Consider the following 20,215-nt stretch of genomic DNA (forward strand, 5'->3'; position numbering starts at 1 on the left):
AAGGCGTTCCTTGTCTAAAGCAAGCATCGTTCATACCATGTTAGAACCTATCTTCATTCCCATATTTCTAAATACCTTGCACCTTACAATGTTGCCATCATTGAAAGTCGCAACAGCAACTTTACTTTTACTCATTATTATACTTCAACAAAACAGAGACTCAAGAAACAGAATTAATTACGAATATTTTCGAGATAACGACAGAGTAAATAAACATGAAACAATCGACAATCACACCAGCGATATATATTGAACCATCACAGGTTAGCCACAACACATACTTTATCTCACATCACTAAAATGTACCTGATGAACACGGACGTTAATAATAACACCATTTGACAGCAGTTTAACAGTGCCACAGTGGGTCACGCCCATGTAGAACACATTTCAAAAAAAAATTTAAAAATAGTTGTAGTCTTCGGAATTGAATAAATTATATATCTATTAAAAGGTAATAGTCTGCAGATTCAGAAAACGCAAAAAAGTAAAAATTGAACTTTTCGTGATTTTGAGCCTTTCCGGAGCCCCTTAAAAGGAAGCAGAAAGCGAAAACAGGGATAGCGCTATGTGAACTGACAGAGTAAATATAAGCACACTGAAAGGTATAAAAAGGTAGAAATAATTTCAAACAACTCTATGTTGTACTAATGTACTCTCTGTTTGTGAATTTGTTATATTTAGAGAAGAAAGAGCCTTCCGTGTTCACTTGTCAATTAGACGTAGGTTCTGCGTTGGCCGTGGATCTCAAGTCAATATACGCCAGGAGAGTTGAGCAGAACTGTGACCTCCTGTTCCAGGCGCACAGTCGCCGCACGCGGGGGAAGGGGGGCGCGTCGTGAACGGCAGCGGCGCCGCGCTCGGCCGCTTCCCGCACCAGGCCGCCGTCCTCGCCGACGGCCAGTACTTGTGCGGCGGGTCGCTCATCACCAGGACCGCAGTCCTCACCGGCGCCTTCTGCACCGTCGGGTGAGTGGGGGCGGCAGCGGCAGCGGCAGCTGGGCTAGGACAGCGCTTGTCGAGCGTGCGCAACAAGGGACGCCGCTCAGTGATGTAACGTCTCATTTCGGGTGCTTCAAATGTATGCTCGTTTGGGAGAACCGCGTCCTACGTTACACTTCAATAAACTGTTGTTTCCAGTATTCGCAGCTATGATTCCGATACTTTGGTACTTAACTATTACATGGGATTGTCACGACAAACGGAAGTGCGAATTAGTGCAGGACTTCCACTTCATCAAGCGAGCTGACAGTACTGTTTTCCGTACACAGTTTAGCCTCGAACACGAAGGACGATCCGACATTACAACTCCAATGACGTATGTTCAGAGTTAAAATCGATGATACTTAAAGTTGACGACTACCTATCCATAGAGTCATGAAAAAATAGTTTTATTTTAGTGCCATATTTGGTGTTATTTCTGATCGAGCTCGGTGTTGCTTTTTGTCAGTTTCGGTGCTACTTCGTTGTCACATTAGTTTTTTGCCCATTTCGCAGTTATTTTTGGCCAATCTTGATGTTATTTTATTCCTTGTCTGTCTTAATTTTCTGCCAATTACAGTGTTTTTCTTTCCAAATTCATTTTTTTGCCAAACTCTATGTTTTTTTACCATTATGGCGGTTTTTCAGTTTTCATGTTAGGTTTTTTCCTTTTCGATATTTATTTCTTCCGAATTCGGTGTTATTTTTATCTAAATTCGGTGTTATTTTTTGCAAGATACAGTGTTCATGCAAAATTCGATTTACTTGTTTCTGCGAGATTTGGTGTTACCTTTTTTTGCCAAAAAGTGTTTATTTTGCCAAACAGAATATATGTTACAATCCAAGCCTTATACAAGAAAAATGGCTGGAATATAAGAACTGACATACATGTTAACATATGTTCCTAAGAACTTGTAACCGGTTTTTTCATTAAGCTTACTATTAACACAAAAGGTTAACGTAGTAATAATCCATAAGGTACTATAGTAAAACTGCTCGTGCAATGTAATCATAACAGTGCAAATGAGCAAAAATAATATTTCTAGAAATTGTGAAGATAAAATGTTTCAAATGTTACAAAATAAGTAAGAAAAGCAAATATATACATTACACATCATTCATTAACCATAAAAGAGAAGGAAAAATAAATATTATTTGTGTACATACATTTCACATATTTCACTATCTTACGCAACTACACACAGAACACAGACCATTACTACTCATCTACAAACACATATAAGGACAGGGAACAAATCAACCAGAAACACATATGAAATCAGGAAACCACCATGATTGGACTAACTAAAAAGAATTATTGAATGCAGTGAGATAATTAGGTACAAGAAAACTCCTATTAGACAGTGATTAGCCACCTGTCGGTCACAAAGAGAAACAAACCTTAAAATACCATTTTATATGAACAAAGAAAATAAGAAAAATACAAATATTAAACAGATACTAAAAAGTAAATTCAGCATAGTGATTAAATAATGTTACAAATGACCTGTTTTGTTCCCTCACCTAGAGTGCTTTTGTTTAAACGAAACCAAAGTACAACTGAAAAAGGTTTAGATGAAGTTAGCAAGAAAAAACAGGTGAAAATGAAGTAACCAAAATTTCTTCCCAGTGCACTGAATTTTTATGATTGTCATTTACCTCATTATAAACATATTACCTCTTATTACCATTGACTCACATACAGCTATTAAAATTAAAACAATTTTTTCCAGCGTAAATCGGTTCCGCATTTACGCATTAGCTTATGTACCAAGTCTCGCTGCCACACGATAATCACAGACCACACTACACCTCCACGAGTAGCTGCATCTTAATTATAACCCTCTGGTACGCATTACTTCTTCAACGAGCCATAAGGGACCTTAGATCATGCACCGGTTTTACAAACTGGCCCCCCACCCTCGCCCGTCGGAAGACCCTGTCGTGCGCTGCTCCCATCCAGTTTCCTCTGAATCCTGTCTGCTGCAGGTCTGTCTGTAGCATATCCTCCCGCGTTGATCATAATCTTTGCAAGGGGCTCTTTCGATCTGACCTTGCTACCAGTATTACTTTTGAAATAGCACCGTCGGTCACCCTCACAATACCCTCAGCCCATTGTAGTAGCTCAACGTTTAGTTTTTGTGCTACATCACACCGGTTCATCATGTCGTACATTTCTTCATTTTACAGTCTCCTCCAACCTGTTTCTTCCTTCACTTTGCCCAGAAATCTTTGTCATCTTCTTTCAAATACAATGTGTAAATAGCCAGTATCTACTTTGTAATCATTTAAAATCCTAACTGAGACATAGCAATATATTATTTGTAGTCAGATAGATAAGATTGTGTTTGTGAGTGTCTTTAGATATACGAAAAGGCACCTGTTACAGCTTTAGAGAGAGTAGCTGTGTTCCCTTCTGCCTTGTAATGTTCGTGGCGTTGATTACCATTAGCTATACGCAAAAATTATTGGCATCACCTGTCTGCTTTGTAATTGAAAATACATTTATTCTTGCAGACGTAAGAAGTTTACCATTAAACTGGGAAGCGTTCATCGGGATAAGAACGAGAGCACAGCTTGGATCGTGGTTGCGCACTGGGCCGTGGCCCACCTGGACTACAACACGGAGGGCTATTTGAGCCACAACGTGGCCGTAATATTCCTGCCCGAGAAAGCTCCTCTCAGCAGTAAGTAGTGTAAAGGTACAGTAGCGCTGTCACTTCCCAGAGAGAGAACGAGAGAGACAGTAGTGATTTAGCGAAAGTCATGTGCTGCAGCCTGGCGAAGCAGCGTGTGCAGTCTGAAACTTATAGTTTCTTTTTACACAGTTCAGTCACATTAATGTGGCCATCACCTTTGTTCAACATCAAAGTGCAATAACCACTCACAGATGACAGGTGGCAACATTAGCAGTGGAGGGTATATAAAGAGTTTTGAGTGGGGGGGGGATTGACAGCGCACAAATTGCAGGGGTGTCATAATGAATAAAGACCGATTTATTTGACATCCAAAACGGCTTCATCATTCATTTTTGGGATACGATTGGAAGCATTTCCGAAATGGCCAAGTTTGTTCACATGCAACTATTGTTGAAGTACAACATGCATGGCATAATGGCGCTATCCAAAACTGATCGTAAGGCATCTCCTCTGCACCATAGACCATATACACTACTAGCCATTAAAATTGCTACACCAAGAAGAAATGCAGATGATAAACGGGTATTCATTGCAGAAATATATTATAATACAACTCACATGTGATTACATTTTCACGCAATTTGGGTGCACAGATCCTGAGAAATCAGTACCCAAAACAACCACCTCTGGCCGTAATAACGGCCTTGATACGCCTGGGCATTGAGTCAAACAGAGCTTGGATAGCGTGTACAGGTACAGCTGCCCATGCAGCTTCAACACGATACCACAGTTCATCAAGAGTAGTGACTGGCGTATTGTGACGAGCCAGTTGCTCGGCCACCATTGACCAGACGTTTACAGTTGGTGAGAGATCTGGAGAATGTGCTGGCCAGGGCAGCAGTCGAACATCTTCTGTATCCAGAAAGGCCCGTACAGGACCTGCAAACTGCGGCCGTGCATTATCCTGCTGAAATGTAGGGTTTCGCAGGGATCGAATGAAGGGTAGAGCCACGGGTCGTAACACATCTGAAATGTAACGTCCACTGTTCAAAGTGCCGTCAATGTGAACAAGAGGTGACCGAGACGTGTAACCAGTGCCACCCCATACCATCACGATGGGTGATACGCCAGTATGGCGATGACGAATACACGCTTCCAATGTGCGTTCACCGCGATGTCGCCAAACACGGATGCGACCGTCATGATGCTGTAAACCGAATCTGGATTCATCCGAAAAAATGACGTTTTGCTATTCGTGCACCCAGGTTCGTCGTCAAGTACACCGTCGCAGGCGCTCCTGTCTGCGATGCAGCGTTAAGGGTAATCGCAGCCAGGGTCTCCGAGCTGATAATCCATGCTGCTGCAAACGTCGTCGAACTGTTCGTGCAGATGGCTGTAGTCTTGCAAACGTCCTAATCTGTTGACTCAGGGATCGAGACTTGGCTGCACGATCCGTTACAGCCATGCGGATAAGATGGCTGTCATCTCGACTGCTAGTAATACGAGGCCGTTGGGATCCAGCACGGCGTTCCGTATTACCCACTTGAACGCACCACTTCCATATTCTGCTAACAATGATTGGATCTCGACCAACGCGAGCAGAAATGTTGCGATACGATAAACCGTAATCGCGATAGGCTACAATCCGACCTTTATCAATGTCGGAAACGTGATGGTACGCATTTCTCCTCCTTACACGAGGCATCACAACAACATTTCACCAGGCAACGCCGGTCAGCTGTTGTTTGTGTATGAGAAATCGGTTGGTAACTTTCCTCATGTCAGCACGTTGTAGGTGTCGCTACGGGCGCCAACGTTGTGTGAATGCTCTGAAAAGCTAATCATTTGCATATGACAGCATCTTCTTCCTGTCGGTTAAATTTCGCGCCTGTAGCACGTCATCTTCGTGGTGTAGCAATTTTAATGGCCAGTAGTGTATGAACGATGACTGCGGCAAATACACTCCTGGAAATGGAAAAAAGAACACATTGACACCGGTGTGTCAGACCCACCATACTTGCTCCGGACACTGCGAGAGGGCTGTACAAGCAATGATCACACGCACGGCACAGCGGACACACCAGGAACCGCGGTGTTGGCCGTCGAATGGCGCTAGCTGCGCAGCATTTGTTCACCGCCGCCGTCAGTGGCAGCCAGTTTGCCGTGGCATACGGAGCTCCATCGCAAACACTGGTAGCATGCCGCGACAGCGTGGACGTGAACCGTATGTGCAGTTGACGGACTTTGAGCGAGGGCGTATAGTGGGCATGCGGGAGGCCGGGTGGACGTACCGCCGAATTGCTCAACACGTGGGGCGTGAGGTCTCCACAGTACATCGATGTTGTCGCCAGTGGTCGGCGGAAGGTGCACGTGCCCGTCGACCTGGGACCGGACCGCAGCGACGCACGGATGCACGCCAAGACCGTAGGATCCTACGCAGTGCCGTAGGGGACCGCACCGCCACTTCCCAGCAAATTAGGGACGCTGTTGCTCCTGGGGTATCGGCGAGGACCATTCGCAACCGTCTCCATGAAGCTGGGCTACGGTCCCGCACACCGTTAGGCCGTCTTCCGCTCACGCCCCAACATCGTGCAGCCTGCCTCCAGTGGTGTCGCGACAGGCGTGAATGGAGGGACGAATGGAGACGTGTCGTCTTCAGCGATGAGAGTCGCTTCTGCCTTGGTGCCAATGATGGTCGTATGCGTGTTTGGCGCCGTGCAGGTGAGCGCCACAATCAGGACTGCATACGACCGAGGCACACAGGGCCAACACCCGGCATCATGATGTGGGGAGCGATCTCCTACACTGGCCGTACACCACTGGTGATCGTCGAGGGGACACTGAATAGTGCACGGTACATCCAAACCGTCATCGAACCCATCGTTCTACCATTCCTAGACCGGCAAGGGAACTTGCTGTTCCAACAGGACAATGCACGTCCGCATGTATCCCGTGCCACCCAACGTGCTCTAGAAGGTGTAAGTCAACTACCCTGGCCAGCAAGATCTCCGGATCTGTCCCCCATTGAGCATGTTTGGGACTGGATGAAGCGTCGTCTCACGCGGTCTGCACGTCCAGCACGAACGCTGGTCCAACTGAGGCGCCAGGTGGAAATGGCATGGCAAGCCGTTCCACAGGACTACATCCAGCATCTCTACGATCGTCTCCATGGGAGAATAGCAGCCTGCATTGCTGCGAAAGGTGGATATACACTGTACTAGTGCCGACATTGTGCATGCTCTGTTGCCTGTGTCTATGTGCCTGTGGTTCTGTCAGTGTGATCATGTGATGTATCTGACCCCAGGAATGTGTCAATAAAGTTTCCCCTTCCTGGGACAATGAATTCACGGTGTTCTTATTTCAATTTCCAGGAGTGTAGATGTGCATGTGTTGAGCAACTGGGCACCCAGATAAACCAAGGGGCTAGCAACAGTATCTCCTCAATAACCGTTCAGCGAATGTTGCTATATATATGGGTCTCTGCAGCAGACGACTGGCTCATGCAGCCATGCTGCCTGCTCTTCATTGGTGACAGAGGCTGGACGTCCAGTGAGTGGGGACAGGCGGCCTTTCCAGATGAAGCTCGCCTTATATTCCATCAGGCAGTTGGGCTGTGCAGCGTGAAACGTCTGAAAATAAACGCCCTGAAAAAATCGGCAGAAGGGTCTGCGCCAGAGAACAGAGTGTTGCGGTCTCAGAAGAGTTTTTGCGGCATTACGTGGGTGATCTCGTCATTCTGGAAGCCACAACGGATCAGCACAAGTATGCTTCTATCCTTGGGAGCCACGTCCACCACTACATGCAGTTCCTTTTTCCTCGACCTCTGGCACCTACCAGCAGGGCAATGCAGCGTGGCACACAGCTCACAATGTGTGTTCATGAGCAGCAGTATCCCGACAGGTGTTCACGTTAATGTGACTGCACGGTGTAATATAATACATAGTTAGGTTTTTTCAGTTCTTTGTTTACTCAGGTTATTTCTATGCTGTTTTGTGGAAATTATCTGATTGTTCAACAATGACTGAGGACTGGATGACATCAGAATAAATGTAACGCCTGACATGGGTGCATATCTGAGGGCTATAAATCATGGAAGAATCGACAGGTATGCAAGTTTTATTTCTATCCGTGAAATCATAGTCGCTGCTGGGCTACATTCAATAATGTGTTGCTCTGCGTTGTCCATTGTAACATGCTAGGCCTGTCGACAAGGTAAGCAAGGAGTTGCTGTTGAAACCTGTACCACTGTTTGATGTGGGCTCACCTGAGATCATCTGATCTGTGATATTGCACTGCAAGTTTCTTCTAACCCTAAACATTCTTGATTGGGTGTATGTCGGCAGATATCTCATACCATTCCACAAGCAGTGAACTCCCATGAGGATGCAAAAGGTTTTATAATATTTCACTGATGACAGATGATGTGAAACCAAATAAATCAAATAAATATCGGTACTTCATCCAAAGTAAAAACTACCAAACAATAATACCTCCCCTTCCAACCTATATAGTGTCCAGTTAACAGACAGAAGAAAGCACCTGATATCGTTTCCATGGTTTTGATGCCACTGGAGTGCAGCACCAGTCCAGGTGACCTGTCACTGTGCCTTTGAGATCCACTAATATTATTCTATACCCTCACTCCCCTCTCCTAATCTATGAGAAGATTCTTGTGAACTGCATCGAAGGATTGGGAAGATACATTCTACACCGCAGCAAGTAAGTGATATGAATTGCAAACTTGTTCACTGCTTGTAGCTCTGAATTTCAAAGTTGTTCACTACTTGTAGCTCTTTTCACGAGTGATTTGCTGTACTGTGTCGCATCTTTCGCTGTTACAGTCTGCAATAGTTGAGGGCAAGCATTGTCATCATTGAGTTACTGCCCTCATACGTAAGTTCTCACAGCACACACGAGACAAGGTGGCATGACGTAATCCAAGTGCTTGAATGACAGAGTTAAATTGTACATTGCCTTGAGCTACCCTATAAACGACTGTGAACCACATTCGTCGACTTCGCGTTGTTTGCCTATCTAGCACCCAGCTGTGACATCGACAACTTGTGCAACATTCCAGCTGCAGGCGGACCGATAGCTAAGCAATTTGGTGCCTGTGCCCCATTACACCATCCAACCAGCCAGGATAGTGTAACTATAGGCATTCTGACACAGGTAGAATCTCCACAGACACCCTACTTGCCCTGGAAATCGGTCGTTGGCCTTATTTATAAATCACGCATGATATCATTTATGATCTTGAACTACTGACATCAACATTGACATCACCTTTATGAGTGGGAAGTCCCCTTCCTAATTTCCAACGAATCGTAGCCAGTGCGACTCACTTCAACTATTTTAGGGAAACCTGTTTTGTCCAGTCTCAGGAAGAGGCAAACGCATGAGGGCAGGGTCAATTAATCGTCGGCAGCACGAAAATACAGCTAATGATGGCAGCAAGGGACGAGAAAGGACGCTAGGTGCACTCAGTGTGTATGCCTTTTGGCCTCATTCAGCATGTTGAAGACACAATTCCAGCAGCCACTGAGGGAACAGGGCGCAACCAACTGCAGACTGAAGGGGTATTGGAATAAATTATGCCTGTCGTCTGGGCTCTGAGGCCACTCTTGGGTCATTCCAGCGAATGACAGACCAGGTTGAGAAGACCAACCTTGTGTATGGACTTTCAACGAAGCTCACAATTTGCAGCATTGTCTCCAGTACTGATTGTGGCACTTTGGTAGTGAGTAGAGTGGAAGGACTGAAGCAGAGGCTTCTACAGTTCTGTGAAAAGCTAGGCTGAGACTTCCTGGACTTGCTCCATAGGTTTCAGAACTGTAGGGACCCCCTAAACGGGTCTGTTGTGCACTACACATCAGATTCTGCTACTCAGATAGCTGACTGTATGAACTGTAGACATGGCTTTATAGATTAGGCGATTCCCCATCCAATCCAGATAACGATAGCTGTAGGAAACCCATAACTATTAGTGTAAGATCGGAAGCAATGGCACTTACAGGTTAGAGTATTAAAATCCTAATGGTGAACTGCCGATGCATCTGCTAACAACAAAGTTCCAGATTTTCAAGCGCTCATGAAAAGCAGTAAAGCTCTCATAATACTAGGTACAGAAAGCTGATTGAAACCTGAAATTTATAGCAGTGAGGTTTTTGGGGCAAATTTATGTATTAGTACCAAGTGTGGACATAAAGTGATAATTGGATCCTTCTATCGTCCACCAGATTCGTCTCCTGATGTAACCGAAAACTATAGAGAAAACCTTAGTTCACTTGTATATAAGTTCCCCAATCACACTGTCATCCATGGCACATACTTTAATCATGCAACAATCAATTTGGAAAATTACAGTTCTGTTAGCTGTGGGCGTCATAAGACATTCTGTCAAACATTACTAAATGCCTTCTCTGAAATCTGCCTAAAACTCATTATGGAAATATATTGGATCTAATGGCAAAAAATAGACATGACCTCTTTGAGGATGTATGCATCGAAACTGGTATCATGACACAGTTGTGGAAACAATAATTACTAAAGTAGAAGGACAATTAAAACATGTAGAAAGATATAAACGTTCAGTAAACTAGATAAAAAAGTCAGTAGTGTCATATCTCTATAAGGAACTTCACACTTTCAGCTCTGGCTAAAGTTGAAATGAATAGTTGAATATGATCTTGATATACATGTGACAGTAGAACAGTTCATATTGGGAACAACCCTCACTGGTATACAGTCACTGTAAAGCAAATTCTTAAAGAACAGAAATTACTGCATAATAGGTGTAAAACAAAACGTAAAGTTATAGATTGAAAGATGCTCAGTGAAATGTGTTTGGCTTTCAATAGACCACTGTGTGATGCCTATGGTGACTACCGTGGCAGAATATCATCAAGTGATATTTCACAGAACGCAAGGAAATTCTGGTCATATGTAAAGGCTGTCCATGACACCAAAGCTAGTGTCAAGTCCGTAGTGGCCGGCCGGTGTGACAGAGCGGTTGTAGGCACTTTAGTCTGGAACTGCGCGACCGCTACGGTCGCAGGTTCGAATCCTGCCTCGGGCATGGATGTGTGTGATGTCCTTAGGCTAGTTAGGTTTAAGTAGTTCTAAGTTCTAGGGGACTGATGACCTCAGATGTTAAGTCCCATAGTGCTCAGAACCATTTTTGAAGTCCCTAGTGAATGAGAAGGAACTGAAATTGAAGGTAGCAAAGCAAAAGCTGAAATGTTTAACTTCGTTTTAAAGTGTTCTTCTACAAGGGAAAACTCAGGATAATTGCCCCAGTTTAATCCTCGTACCACTGAAAAGATCAATAAAAGAAGTATTAGTGTCAGTGGTGTTGAGAAACTGCTGAAAAGGTTAAAACTGAACAAAGCTCCAGGGCTGGATGAACTCCCTGTCAGATTCCACACTGAATTTGCGCCTAAGTTGGCCCCTCATCTGACTATAACCTATCACAGATCCGTTGAACAAAAGACATGCCCCATTCATGAAAAGAGGCACAGGTCGCACTTGACTACAAGGAGGGTAGTAGAAGTGATCCACAAAACTACCGTCCAGTATCACTGACATCGATCGATTCGTTGTAGAATCCTAGAACATATTCTGAAGTTAAAGGAGATATCTTGAACAGAATGACCACCTCATTGCCAACCAGCATGGACTTCGGAAACATCGATTATGTGAAAGCCAACTCGAACTTCCCTCGCATGACATACTAAAAGCTTTGGATGAAGGCAGTCAGGTAGATAGTGTATTTCTTGATTTCCGGGATGCATTTGACTCAGTACCACACCTACGCTTATTGTCAAAAGAAAGACCATATGCGACATCAAGTGAAATTTATGACTGCGTTGAGACTTTGTGGTAGGAAGGACGCAACTTGTTACCTTGGATGGAGACTAACTGTCAGATGTAGAAGCAACTTCAGGTGTGCCAGGGGGAGTCTGTTGGGATCCTTACGGATCATGTTTACACTAATGACCTCGGAGACAATATCAATAGTAAAATCAGGCTTCTTGAAGATGATGCAGTTATCTACACTGAAGAGCCAAAGGAACTAATAAATCAGCCTAGTATCGTGTAGGGACCCCGCGATCATGCAGAAGGGCCACAACATGACGTGGCAATGAGTCGACTACTGTCTGAAGTAGTGTTCGAGGGAGCTAACATCATTAATCCTGCAGGGCTGTCCATAAATCTGTGAGATTATGAGGCACCGGATATCTCTTCTCAACATCACATAGCAAGTCGTATCAGATATGTTCAATGACGTTCATGTCTGGGGAGTGTGGTGACCAGCCGAAGTGCTTCAGCTCAGAAGAGTGTTCCTGGAGCCACGTTGTAGCAATTCTGGACGTATGTGGTGTCGCATTGTCCTGTTGGAATTGGCCAAGTCCGTCAGAATGCACAATGGCCCTGAATAGATGCAGGTGATCAGACTCGATGCTTACGTACGTGTCACCTGTCAGAGTGTCAGAGTTGTATTTAGACGTATCACTCAAACTGCACATGCCCCACACCATTACAGAGCCTCCATCAGTTTGAACAGTCCCCAGCTGACATGCACGGTCCATGGGTTCATGAGGTTGTCTCCATACCTGTACACGTCCATCTCCTCGATACAATTTGAAACGAGACTCGTCCGAGCAGGCAACATGTTCCCAGTCATCAACAGTCCAGTGTTTGTAATGACGGACCCAGGCAAGGCATAAAGCTTTGTGTCATGGAGTCATGCAGGGTACATGAGAGGGTCTTATTGATGATGTTTCGTTGAATGGTTCGCACACTGACACTTGTTGTCGAAGGGCTGCACGTCTGCCACCTTCAACGATTCTCTTCAGACGTCGTTGCTTCCTTTCTTGCATGACTTTTTTCTGACCGCAGCGATGTCGGAGATTTGATGTTTTACCGGATTCCAGATTTTCACAGAACACATGTGAAATGGTCGTATGGGAAAACGCCCACTTCAGCGCTATCTGGAAGACGCTGTGTCCCATCGCTCGTGTGCTGACTATAACTCCAGTTTCAAATTGAATTAAATCTCGATAACCTGCATTGTAGCAGCAGTAGCCAGTCTGACAACTGTACCAGACACTTCTTGTCTCATACAGACGTTGCCGGCAGCAGCGCCGTATTCTGCTTGTTTGCATATCTCTGTATTCGAATACGAATGCTTATATCAGTTTCCTAGGTGATTCAATGTATAATGAAATACTATTTAAAAGAATCTGTGTAAATATTCAGTGAGATCCTAATAAGGTTTCAAAATGGTACACAGACTGTCAACGTGCTTTAAATGTTCAGAAATGTAAAATTTTCACTTCACATAGTGAAAAAATGGAGTAGGCAACGACTATAATATTAGTCAGTCTCTGTTGGAGTAGGGCAACTCATGTAAATACCTGGATGTAACACTTTGTAGGGATATGAAATGGCGTGATCACACAGGTTCTATCGTGGATAAAGCAAGTGGTAGACTTTAGTTTATTGGTAGAATACTGAGGAAGTGCAAACAATGTACAAAGTAAACTGCTTACTAATCACTTGTGCGACTGGTTCTAAAATATAGCTCAAGAATGTAGGACCTGTACCATATAGGACTAACAAGGGATATTGAAAGTATACAGAGAAGGGCAGCACAAATGGTCACAGGTTTGTTTAATCCGTGGGAGAGTGTCACAGAGATACTGAAGACAGACGTAGACTATCCTGAATAAGTCTATTAATAAAGATTCAAGGCCCAGCTGCAAATGATTCCTCTAGGAATATACTACAACCTCCTACATACTGCTCACATAGCCATTGTGAGGACAATATTAGAATAATTACTGTACACACAGAGGCAATGAAACAATCATTCTTCCTGCAATCCATATGTGAACCATTAAGAAACCCTAATAACTGGAACAATGAGACATACCCTCTGCCATGCGCCTCACAGTGGACTGCAGAGTATAAACCTAGATGTAACACAGTATTAAACATGAAACACAAAAACTAAAAATACAAGGTTGCTGAAATTGTGCAATTGTGTTAGTATGAAATGAAACCGTGTCGTCCACCCCATATCTCCAATCAATCACAATGCAGGACCTCTTATCTCTACCCAATTGTAATGCAGTGTCAAAAATCCTCCCCCTTGCGGCAACCACTCATAGTGCATGCAGTACTCCGTATCTCTGCTCAGCCATAGCACAATATTAAAATTGCAAGATAGTGGAAATAACCCAACTGCGTTAAGGGGAAATTAAAAGTCACTCCCCCTTATCTCCAGTCAAGCCTAGTGCAGTACTGAAAAATGAAACAAAAGTTCAGGATGGAAGTAACAGACCAATTGTTTTCATTAGGAATTAACAGTGTTTCCCCCAACATCTCTAACCATATTACAATATTAAAAATACAAGATGGTGGGAATAGATGAACTGTGTGCTTTGTACGCCTCCTCCTCTTTTTCCAACAAATCAGAATGCAGTATTAAAATTATGTTGCAAATATGGTGCCAGATACACAGTAAAAATTGCGTAACCTTCACTTGAAAATCAAAGATATTCAGTGTTTCCAGTTTTAAATTGTGTCAACTGACATAATTTGTGTACAGACCAATTGTGTACTTTATACCCCTCCCTTTTCTTTTTCCATCCAATAAAAGCGTAGTTTAAAATAATGCACAGAAATCACATTATACATTAAATTGTTTGAGGAAACACTGCATATTATACCACCTCTCTCAAATCTCCTTCTATCATAACCTACAATTTCAGTCACCATTAAAATGAAAAGAGCAAACTACACTGTAGTATCCCATCTGGCCTGTGGTCGAAAGTATTGAAACAACTGAAGTTATTTATGAAAAACTGCATCATACATGTCTAAAATTACTATTACAATGTAACTCAATCTAGCCTGTTCTCAGAAGTATTCTAACTATAATACAAAAATATGTGAAAGTATTTAAATTGCCTAAAATATCGAAAATTTTGTCAAATATGTTTACATTACTGGCTTCAAAAAATTAGTATATGGATTGGCCCACCTGTCATGTTGGCAACTTTTATTGGAAGCTATACATCATATATCATTCGCCATGGAATATTGTAACACATTCTCTGTAAATCATTAGAAACCAATGTTTGCCTGTAGCATACAAATAATGACTTGGGAAAATGTGGTCGTCAAACATCAGTTTTACCGCAAATAATATTTTTCATACATTGAAATTGCGAAATGAAACCAACTCTTCATAACATGTAAGCTTTCACAGCCGGCGTCTTCATTAATTAGACTTCCGAGCTGAATTGCCGTGGTCCATATATAAAACTTCTTCTCCTTCCTGACGTTTCGTTGCCTACTGCGGGCAACATCTTCTGAGGTGAGCCGCCGACTCACACAGAGAGCATCCCAGAGTGCCCCTGAGTGCTACAACTACAACACCAAGAAGAATCGCTTCTAGGCTTTTTGCAAGATCAGTGTGTAGTTTTTTTTTTCTTTTTTAAAGGAAAAAGGTTCAAGGACACATACTTTATTTAATGCTTATAATAATAAACAATATCACCAACAAGTTTTATTTCATAACAAGTTCCGGATCCTTTGACCCAAATGCAGACACCCTCTTGTTCATTTATTTTCCGATGATTCCGAGTCCTCAAAGTAAAAGCCATGTTGCTAGTAAAATAAGACGTTCCGATGTCCCTATTGAACACCTCGCCAACTTGAAATGTTCGAAAAGCAATAACATCTCTGTTATTGAAAGCCTCCAATCCAGAAACACCTCTAACGGTACTACCATCGTACCGTACAATGGCAATAATTATCCAGCCATTACCATGCTGTGGAGCTTTAGTTTTGGTAACACTAAATTGCAAAACACCTCCACAAAACGTAGACGGGCCCTGAAGAATCACTTGACCTCCAAGACCTGATGTTATAGTAATTTCAACATCATCTATGACCTTATAAATAGGAAGGCGCGAACGCCTAAATCTCCTCCTATAGAAAGGCATTCTCTCTGTGTGATCTTCGATGCTGGTGCACGCTCTCTGTCTGCCGTGAGGCGAGTGGTGGGGACGCGGTGGCTCTAGTTTTAACGAGCCACCACGAGCACTAAATTCAAGTTGCCAGACCGAATGTGGCGTTCTAGAGACCATGACGGGCAGCTATATCAGTGTTGTTATCAGTAAAGACGGCATCAGTCGTCGTGCAGCTGCGCGTGCAGCAGCATCGAAGATCACACACAGACAGCATGCCTCACGTCTGAGCCCCGCGCCGCAAGGCGCCTCTCTGTAAGCACACTCTAGTTATATGGAACATAAATTGGTAGACTATATATATATATATATATATATATATATATATATATATATATATATATATATATATATATATCGAAGAAATCTATAAAAATAAATTCACATGTTGAATACAATGTATGTAAAGTAGCAGAGGGGGAATACCCCCCACATTGTTGTGCCTCCCCCCTGTTGCTGATGTCCATGTTTTGCTGTGGAATCAGTTGCTGGATGACTTGGGATGACTCACTGACCGTGACCCAATAGATTTCTTTTTCGCTGTCATGTGAAAGAGAGATTACCCAGATAGCATCCCAGAGTGCCCCAGAGGTGGCTACAACACTAAACAACATATTTAAGACACTTCCTTATGCACAGCAAAACACTCCAATGCTGTTGCGTAGCTCTAAGCTACATGCTGTTACCTCACCAAAGAGCTTACACACAGTATGACTCAAAGATAAGACACTTCTCCAAGAGAGGGAGCGACAGAGGAAGTGCCACTGATAAGAACTTGAAAACAGAGCGCAGCCGACTGACCTCAGAAGATGTTGCCCGCAGTAGGCAACGAAAGGTCAGGAAGAAGAAGAAGTTTTATATATGGACCACGGCAATTCAACCTGAAAGTCTTAATTAATGAAACCAACTCTTGTTTCACATGGCAGTTACTTACTGTTACGAACAGATGGTCCAGTGTTAAAAAGCGACAGTAGTTCGGTCTCTGTACCATGACGTGTTCTTACTGTTAACAACTAGTCTGTAAAGAGTAGTCGTATCTATGGACCACACATCTTTTAAGACACAACAGAGTCTTAAACTAATTATTCTGCCCATCTATGACACAAAAATATTCTACTCGTCGGTAGAGAAAAAGTGGAATGTTTGCATCAGTTTTCTTTGGAACTAGATGGATTTAAAATTAATTATTTTACCTCATCTCTGATGTCACAATATTTTTAAATATGTCAGAAAATGAAATGTTTATGTTGCAGCAGTATCTAAACGCCTAAAGTGCATTCAATATGTTGCAGCTATATCAAAATGTCTAAAGGGTATTCAGTCTGTGCAAAAGTGCAATGTGTTATGTTTATATCAGAATTATTTTCGAAACATGTCTCATCATGATTGTGAAATCTTAAGTACAAGTCAGGTGGAGATGGAAAGAATGAAGATAAAGTATTGCTAGAAAATTGTAATTGTTAACAACTGTTGCCCAAAATTTCTGTGATGTAATTGACGTTAAGTATAAGGAAAACATTGTAAGGATGAAATTATGTACTACACTTCAGCTATGATGCCACAATATTCTAAAAATGTGTTAGCAACGTACCGTTTACGTTGCAACACTATCTACGAGGCGCATCCAGAAAGTAAGTTTTCTCATGATGTTTCCTTCACAGTAGACGTGTTTATCCGGGAAAATTGTGCATTCGCCACAGATCTATGACGTGACAGTCAAATGCTGGCTGGACAGGCAACTGCTGTTGCCAGTACCATGGCAGCAGTGCCCCGAAATGTCGCGTCTTGTTTTCTCCCCACCGCCCTCGAGGTTCGGTCAGCGATACCGTTCCTCGTTCCTTAACACACAAAACTTAGCTCCCATCGAAATTCATCGTCAGCTTAATCAGGTCCATTGGCAGAACAGCATGAGCAGACGGTGTGTCGTTGGTGTAGGCTTTTCTTTATGAAAAGTCGTCAAAGTGTTCACGATGAAGAGCACAGAGGGCGACCGTCCCTCGTCAGTAATCGCCTGGTTGAGCTGGTGTGGCAGCGTATCCTGGAGAACCGTCGCTTGACGATTACGGAGCTCATCAGTCACTTTGAGCAGATACCATGATCCTTGCTGCATGAAGCTGTCACTATGCGCCTGCTGTTGAAGAAACTGTATGACAGGTTGGTGCCGAAAACCTGAAACTCGGGTACAAAAGGAGTATGTAGGTACATTCAGTGCACTAGGGTATTATTTAATGATCAAATCCACCCCACTTTCAAAAATCAATATAAAAATTACATCAATAAAATTATATTTGAAGCTGAAGAGGTGAGCAAACCACTGAACAATAGTTTCTCGTAAATATTACAATGCTTTTCTCTAGTGTGCTCAGTATTAGTAAATGGGTCACTTGAGTGCACTAGCAGATAGTTCAATGAGCAAACGCAACCCACTCACAAAAATGAATATAAAAAAATCATTAAAAATAAATATAAAAATTTAAAGGGAACGACTCATATAATAGAAAAATTATTTTAATTTAATTAATATTTATTAAATAATAAACAGTTTTTAATTTCCATATAGTACTGTATCATAATTTTCTCGGACAACTCTTTATTATACTGAAATGAGAATCCTTTCTTACCCTTTTCATTGACTAGATTGACTAGATTTTTAGTACAAACATCTCTAATGATCAGACTGTATTCTAATTGTATCTTTTCCTTCACTTCACTTTCAATTAATCTGATCATAGATTTTCCATTCATGTTTTGAATATTCTTAAAGTTTAATGTGAATCCCTTTACCTTCATCTCCGTTTTTTCATCGTTTTTCTCATAATAATAACTTTTCGGGCCAGTTGAAGCCAAATTTGTAATCCAGTTATATCCTAATTCATCAGTCCATTCGCCTAACATACAACCTATTTCCACAGCATTATCACATTATCAATATATACTACATTATCTGTAGGAAAACATATATCAGATGCTTCTAGTTTATGTAAGATATCATACTGTCTAAGCTGTGTATTTAATGTAGTGAATGCAGCTATAAAAATTTCTGCAGCTGTATTATTTTCCACAGAATAATCCTTGAAACTGAATTTCATTCGAACCATATTGAAAGTAATAAAATTTATATCTCTATTATCTAATCTCTATTATCTAATCCATCCAAGAGTACCTCGTAAAATTGCTGTAAATTTGTTACATATTCAGTTTGACTCATATTTTTCCTTTGCCCAAATTTCCCCCATAATGAATTAAGACATATCTTAGCAACAACTCGTTTACCTGGATTTTCCATTATTCTATCAGGACCTAATTTCTCTGTAACAGTTTTGATATACTCTTCATGAGGTTCGAATTCATGTGGACTGGTTTCTGATTTTATTATCGTAAAATCTTTGACATAATTTTTAAACAACATGTTGCTCTGATGTCTAAAATCACATACTTCATAGACATCCTTTTTCTACAGATATCTTTACTTCATCAGTTGTGCAAGTTCCTATACAATTTCTTTGATCACAATTGTGATTGCACTTTTTTTTCCTTGAGTACATTTCATACACACGAAACGACAGCTTTTCATTTATTCTTACTGGTGAAACAGGATAATACAATAATTTCGATGGCATACTTTACATGTAATCAAACCGTATCAATTTTTGGACTAATGCCTTTGTTCATATATTTTTCTCAGATGTTATACAGGATAAAAATTATAAAATTTCACAGTAGGATAAGGACTACATACGTCAACATATTTTATTTTTGAGCTAACATTATTTCCTTTAGGTCTTAATTTTATTGCATTTGTGTGACCACTATTAGAAGCATCTCTTTGATTCAATGGTTTGACAACTTCTGGTAACTCTTTTAATTTTGTAAGCTTTTTATACTCTACTCCGTTAAACCAATCATATTCCCACATCTCCACTAAATTATATCCTGCATTTCGTATTTCTGCACTTCTTGTTAAACTCTTTTCATAATTGACTCCATTGTTCCTTCTTTTACTTTTAATTGTCTCATTTTTAAAACATTTTTTACAACTATGCTGAAAGCAACCACATTATTGATAAACAGTGATACTTTCTTCCTCAAATCCATCTATTTTTGTCTTAGCTATTTTTACGTCTCCACTATTAAGAGCATGATGGATATAACTATTGTTTAAACTGTATAACCAGCCTACAGATTATTTAGTATAATTTTCGTTCTGTTCTTTATCCTATACAGCGTTAGTATTTTTAGTTAAATATTTAAATCTGTAAATAGCCATAAAAAAACACCTTCAAATGTTAAGTAGAAGAAGGAATTAATATTAGCTGTATCTACCTCTTCTTAATACACTACTGGCAATTAAAATTGCTACACCAAGAAGAAATGCAGATGATAAACAGGTATTCACTGGACAAATATATTATACTAGAACTGACATTTGATTACATTTTCACACAATGTGGGTGCATAGATCCTGAGAAATCAGTACCTAGAACAACCACCTGTGGCCGCAATAACGGTCTTGATATGCCTGGCCACTGAGTCAAACAGAGCTTGGATGGCATG

At 41.7% G+C, this 20,215-nt stretch overlaps 1 protein-coding gene across 1 annotated transcript in view; it reads left to right on the top strand.

The window, feature by feature from the left end:
* The first annotated feature begins 948 nt into the window (after window positions 1-948).
* Window positions 949-20,215, top strand: part of LOC126106827 (tryptase-like) — a 103,080-nt gene continuing 83,813 nt past the window's right edge. Inside the window, exon 1 of the mRNA XM_049913223.1 lies at window positions 949-969. The gene's annotated coding sequence lies outside the window, so the exon portion shown is untranslated. The remainder of the gene's footprint in view (window positions 970-20,215) is intronic.

This window comes from Schistocerca cancellata, chromosome 10, assembly GCF_023864275.1.
Source record: "Schistocerca cancellata isolate TAMUIC-IGC-003103 chromosome 10, iqSchCanc2.1, whole genome shotgun sequence".
NCBI classification, from domain to species: Eukaryota; Metazoa; Arthropoda; class Insecta; order Orthoptera; family Acrididae; genus Schistocerca; species Schistocerca cancellata.